Below are 6,987 nucleotides of genomic sequence, written 5' to 3' on the forward strand. Positions count from 1 at the left end.
AATACCCAGATATATCACTGGGATATTTCAAGTAACCAAAGATCTTTTTTAAACCTTAAGAGAATCTGGTGCTTGTTGGTATTATAAATTTGATAACAAAATATAAGATTATTGAATAAGAAGCATTTTAATTGTTTGTATGAACATAGTGTTAATAACTAATCATGTCAATTGTTTGGATTAACAATTGTGTTAATGCAAAATTAATACTATTTTAGAAAAAAAATGAATCATTTATACTTCTTATTTCTAGTTACACAAATAACTGATCCTCAGCCAAGGATGAAAAGGTTTCTAAGTTCAAGACAACAGTTCAAAAAGAATTATAAAATGATAGCTACATAGCAAACATAAATAGCAGATTCATATGGAAAAATTACTAGAATATTTTTAAGTTTGCATGATCCTAGGCATCTTAATGATTATTTAATGATTAGGAAAAGGGGCAAAGAGAAGAAATCAGGGATGGGGAAGTAGGGAACAGCATTAAGCTATTTTGAACAACTGATGATGTGTGAGAAAATATAATCTGTTAGATCTCAATGCTTAAGAGACTGTCTAAAAGATATGGATACAAGGCTTTTGTGATAGATAGATTGATTGAATTTGCCTGATTGTGCAGGATGTAAATATAATATTAAAATTAAAATTTGAAATATTTAAAGTTAAAAACAATATAAAATCTTTTAAATTGATTTTCTATTCTCAGGATACAAATAATAAAATATATAAATATATATATATACAGGTAATGTAACTATTGTATACATTGAAATTATAATAGAATGGTTGACATATTTGCAAGTGGGGGATAGAAAAATAATGGGGAGTGTAAGCCTTCATGTTACCTTACATAACACCAATCAAAGAGTAAGCTTTAAATTTTGTAGATAATAAAGCAGTGACTTTGTTTTAAAAGTAAAAACTTTATTAATAATCTTTGTGATCAAACAAAAGCTAAGAGATGAATTAAAATTAAAGGTTTACCAGTGAAATTTGTGAAGAGAAGTTGGAGGAAGCTAGTTTCTCAGTATAATTCTTTGTCTTTTATTGAGGGAAGACATGAAATATCATTTAATATTTTAGGAAGAAATCATGGTACAATAATATATTTAAGGATTTTATAACAAAAGTTGTAATATAGCCATGCATTGCTTAATGACAGGGATATGTTCTGATAAATGTTTTCTTGGTCAATGTTGTCAATGTGCATATAGAGGATAATTACACAAAGTAGATAGGATAGCCTATTACACACCTAAGATATAGAGCATTGCCTATTGCTCCTGCGCTACACATTTGTACGGCAGATTTCTGTGCTAGGCAATTATAATACAATTGTATTTATGCATTTAAAAATATCTAAATCTAGAAAAGGTACAGTAAACATACAATATAAAAAACACAGTACACCTGTATAGGATACTTACCAGGAATGAAGCTTGCAGGACTGGAAGTAGCGGTGAGTGAGACACTGAGTGAGTGGAGAGTAAATGTGAAGGCCCAGGATGTTACTGTACACTTTATAAATACTGTACATGGAATCAGCACTAAATTTATTTAGAAATATTTCTTTCTTCAAAAATAGATTAATGTTAGTTTACTAAAACATTTTTTCTTTAGAAACTTTATTTTTTAACATTTGACACTTCTGTAATAACACATCTTAACACACATTGTACAGGTATACAAAAATATTTTATTTTTATTTCGTTATTATTTAAGCTTTTTGTATTTGGAACATTTTGTATATTTTTTAATATTTAAACTTTTTTGTTAAAAACTAATTTACCTCAGCCTAATCAGGGTCAGGATTATCAATATCACTGTCTTCCGCCGCCGCGTCTCGCCCCATTGGAAGATCTTCAAGGGCAACAACATGCATAAAGCTGTCATATTTTATGACAACAATACTTTCTTCTGGAATACCTCCTGAAGGACCTGCCTGAGGCTGATGTACAGTTAATTTTTTTTTTATAAGCAGAAAAGTACAACTTTTCAAAGATTACTCTAAAATAATGATGGAAAGTATAGCATAATAAATATATAAACCAGTAACACAGTCATTTATTATCATTATCAAGTATTATATAATATACGCAATTACATGTGCTATACTTTTATACAACTGGCAGTGTGGTAGGTTTGTTTATACCTGCATTGCCACAAACATGTGAGTTATGCATTGAACTGAGACATAAGAATGGCTACAATGTCACTAGATGATGAGAATTTTTCAACTCCATTATTATCTTATGGGACCACTGTCCTACACGTGGTCTGTTGTTCATTGAAATGTTTTTATACATCATATGACTGCACTTAAAAAAAAAAGGTGACCATGGCAGAGAGTGGCAAGGATATCAGGAAGGAAAAAGTGGATATTTGTATAGAATAAACATGCACAATTTTTACTTGTCAATTAAAAACTCAATTAAAAAGCAAAGAGTGGATAAGGGATATTGTTAAGATGGCTACAGATACATAGGGGAAAAATAAAGCTAATGTGAACAAGAGTCATGTTAATAAAAATATAACCAAGTAAAGAATTTCAAGTGACAATCTGAGAATTGATTTTTTAGGATTTTTTGCTGGCAGACTAGATATGAGGGTAAAAGGGGATAGTAGATATCGCTTTCAGCACCTCAGGGGATGGGGGACATGGTTGGGGAGACAAAGGAGTGAACAACAGGTTTGGGGAAGAAAGACAACGTGTTCAATTATAAACAGGTTTATACTGAGATCCTGTAACATATTTACTCCCATATAGTGAAGGTGGAAATTAGATACATATGTATGAAATGCAGAAAAGCAAGCTTAAAATACAGATGAAAACTGAGATTCATATACATATTGATAGACTAAGATCTGCTAAGAAAAATGTGTATGAAACAGACAAGTTTGGAGAAATTTTTGCCTCTACAAATTGAATCAAGACAGATGCCTTGCAAAAAAACTAAGAAGAGGAAGCAAGGAAAATGTATCATGAAAGCCAAGGGAAGACAATATTTTAAAGAAGAAAGAAAGATTAGATCTAATGAGTTTACTCAAGACCTACTGAAGTGAGGAGACATACGTGTCACTTTTATTTGGCCACATTTGTGTTGCCTCTGCTTTAGAATTCTTTTTTAATATGGTGTTATTCATAATAGCCAAAATATGGAACCAACTAAGTGTCCATCATTGAAGGAATGAATAAAGGAAATTTGGTGTATATATGTATATATACACACACGCACACAATGAAAAGGGAAAAGTTTTGCTATTTGCAACAATATGGATGGATCTGGAGAACATTGTATTAAGCAAAATAATCCAGGCACAGATCTACAAGTAACCCATGATTTCATTCATATGTGAAATCTAAAAATGTTAGACTCAAAACTGGACCCCTACCTCTAACTATATGTGAAAATTAACTAAAAGATGAATTAATGATTTAGATGCAAAATCTCAAACTACAAAGATAATAGGAGAAAATCTAGAAAATACCCTCTCAACATTGGCTTTGGCAAATAATTTAGGGCTAAGTCCCTAGAAACAATTGCAACAAGTAAGTACACAGTCTATAGAATGGGAGACAGTATGTGTAGAACTATGCATCATCTAACAAAGGTTTAATATCCAGAATCTATCAGGAAACTAAACAAATAAACAAGCAAACAATAAAAAGTTCAATTAAAAAATGGGCAAAGGATGTGAACAGACATTTCTTCAAAGAATACATACCACATTTTTTTTGTCCAGTTTATCTTTCGTGGGCATTTGGGTTGGTTCCAAGTCTTTGCTATTGTAAACAGTGCTGCAATAAACATACATGTGCACGTGTCTTTATAATAGATCGATTTGTAATGCTTTGGGTATATACTCAGGAATGTGATTGCTGGGTCAAATGGTATTCCTATTTCTAGATCCTTGAGGAATCACCACACTGTCTTCCACAGTGGTTGAACTAATTTTCAATACCATCAACAGTGTAAAGGTATTCCTATTTCTTCACATCTTCTCCAGCATGTTATCTCCAGATTTTTAAATGATCACCATACTAACTGGTGTGAGATATCTTAATGTGGTTTTGATTTGCATTTCTCTAATGAAAAATGTGGCACATACACACCATGGAATACTATGCAGCCACAAAAAAGGATGAGTTCATGTCATTTACAGGGACATGGATGAAGCTGGAAACCATCATTCTCAGCAAACTGACACAAGGACAGAAAACCAAACACCACATGTTCTCATTTATAAGTGGGCGTTGAACAATGAGAACACAAGGACACAAGGAGGGGAACATCACACACTGGGGTCTGTTGGGATGTGGGGGGCTAGGGGAGGGACAGTAGGGGGTTGGGAGATTGGGGAGGGATAACATTAGGAGAAATATCTAACATAGGTGACGGGGGGATGAATGCAGCAAACCACCATGGCATGTGTATACCTATGTAACAATCCTGCAAGATCTGCACATGTACCCCAGAACTTAAAGTAAAATTTTTAAAAAAGAAAAGAAAATGTGATACATTTGCACCATGAAATACTATGCAGCCATAAAAAGGAACGAGATCATATCCTTTTCAGGGACATGGATGGAGTTGGAAACCATTATCTTCAGAAAACTAAACCGTGCGGGAACAGAAAACCAAATAGTGCATGTTCTCATTTGTAAGTGGGAGGTGAATGATGAGAACATGTGGACATATGCAGGGGAACAATACACACTGAGATCTGTTGTCAGGGGCGGGGAAGAAGAGCATAAGGAAGAATAAGAAGAATAAGAATAAGGAAGAATAGCTAATAGATGCTGGGTTTAATACCTATGTGATGGGATGATCTGTGCAGCAAACCACCATGGCACACATTTACCTACGTCACAACCTACATATCCTACACTTGTACCCCTGACCTTAAAATAAAAGTTGAAAAGAAAATAATGGCCAAAGCCTTTCCAAATTTGATGACTATCATTATTATGCAACTCCAAGTAACTCAATAGAACCCCAAGTAGGATAAACTTAAAAAAAAAAAAGTATACATACCAGTGGCCAACAAACATATGAAAAAATGCTTAACATCAGTAATCAGCATAGAAATGCAGATCAAAACCACAATGAGATACCATCTTACACAAATCAGAATGGTAATTATGTAAAAAGTTAAAAAGACAACAAATGTTGGTGAAACTGTAAAGAAAAAGGAATACTGTAGACTGTTAGTGGAAGTACAAACTACTCCATCTACTGTGGAAAGCAGTTTAGAGATTTCTCAAAGAACTTAAAACAGAACTACCGTTCAACTTAGCAATCCCACTGCTGGGTACATACTCAAAGGAAAATAATTCATTCAATCAAAAAGACACAAGCATTCTCATATTCATTTCAGTGCTATTCACAATAGCAAATACATAAAATCAACCTTGGTACCCATGAACAGTGGATTGGATAAAAAGGAAATTTAGTATAAATACACAATGGAATACTATGCAGCCATAAAAAATAGTGAAATCACCTTTTTTGCAGCAACATGGTTGAAACTAGAGGACCTTATCTTAACTGAGCTACTGCAAGAACAGAAAACCAAATACCATGTTCTCACTTATAAGTGTGAGCAAAACATTTAATACACATGAAAGTAAAGATAGGATGGGAATAATAGAGACTGGGGACCACTAGATGAAGGAGGAGAAGAGGGAACTGGGCAGAAGACCCACCTGTTGAGAACTACGTTTGCTGCCTGTGTAATGGGATCAGTGGGATGAACCACAAGCCTCAGTGCCACACAATTTACCTATGTAACAAACACACACATGCACCCTTTAATCTATAATAAAAGTTGAAATTATATTTTTAAAAAATATGTACAGAGAATAATGGAGGTTACCAGAGGCTAGAGGGTAGATAGATTTAGGTAAATAAAGATATACAACATTTCAATTAGATAGAAGGAAAGCAGGTTAGAGATTTCTCAAAGAACTTAAATAGAACTACCATTCAACTCAGCAATCCCACTTCTGGGTACATACTCAAAGGAAAATAATTCATCCAATCATAGACCCCCAAGTAGGATAAACTTAGCAAAAAGAAAAAAGAATACATACCAATGGCCAAATAGGAGATCCAGCGTATATCATGGTGATTATATTAAATATCAACCTATTGTATACTTGAATATTGCTAAGAGGGTAAATTTTAAGTGTTCTCACCACAAAAATTTTAAGTATGCAAGGTGGTGTGTTAATAAGTTTGATTTAGTTATTTCCCAATGTATACAATTATCAAAGCATCATGTTATATACTAGAAATATACATATATATTTATTTGTCAATAACTAAATACATATCAACGGGCATTATTACAAATGCCATATTTAAGCAGCATGTGAAATGAAAAGTAAAAGTAGTATTGCTTATCTGTATCTAGATGTTTTAGAAATTTGTCCTTTACCAGTGAATTTAAAATTAGAGGCTCTATAGGAAAATTGTATTTAATTTTTGGTATTGGTAATTTTAGCTGTCTATATTTTTCTTTATCAGTAGCTTATTATCTTATGAATCTCTTATGTTGTGTATAATTTATTTTGAAACTCCCTTATATTTTAATTTAATAATTTTCATTTTTGTGCTGAGTCTAGAATCTTGATTTGTATATAAATCTGTTTATTTTATATCAAGTCTAAATATCCACTCAGGACATCCATTGTATGTCATAGTGACTATAGTTAAAAACAACATATTGCCTATGCTTGTTTATGTTTATTATTTGATTACTTAAATAATATTTAAATATTCATATATTTTATTTTATCATTTTAAACACTTTAATTATTGCTAACATTTCAACTCCTAACTGAATCACATTAAATACATTATTATTTTATCTGCTAACTCCCATATTTACATCAACTGCGGGTCTGCTTGCATTATTTTTATTGTATTGTTTTTCTGTGATATCATTTCTGCCTCTTAGTATGCCTAGTGTGTTTATTAA

Source organism: Aotus nancymaae, unplaced genomic scaffold (genome assembly GCF_030222135.1).
Source record: "Aotus nancymaae isolate 86718 unplaced genomic scaffold, 86718_ANA_hifiasm-v0.15.2.pri h1tg000014l, whole genome shotgun sequence".
NCBI classification, from domain to species: domain Eukaryota; kingdom Metazoa; phylum Chordata; class Mammalia; order Primates; family Aotidae; genus Aotus; species Aotus nancymaae.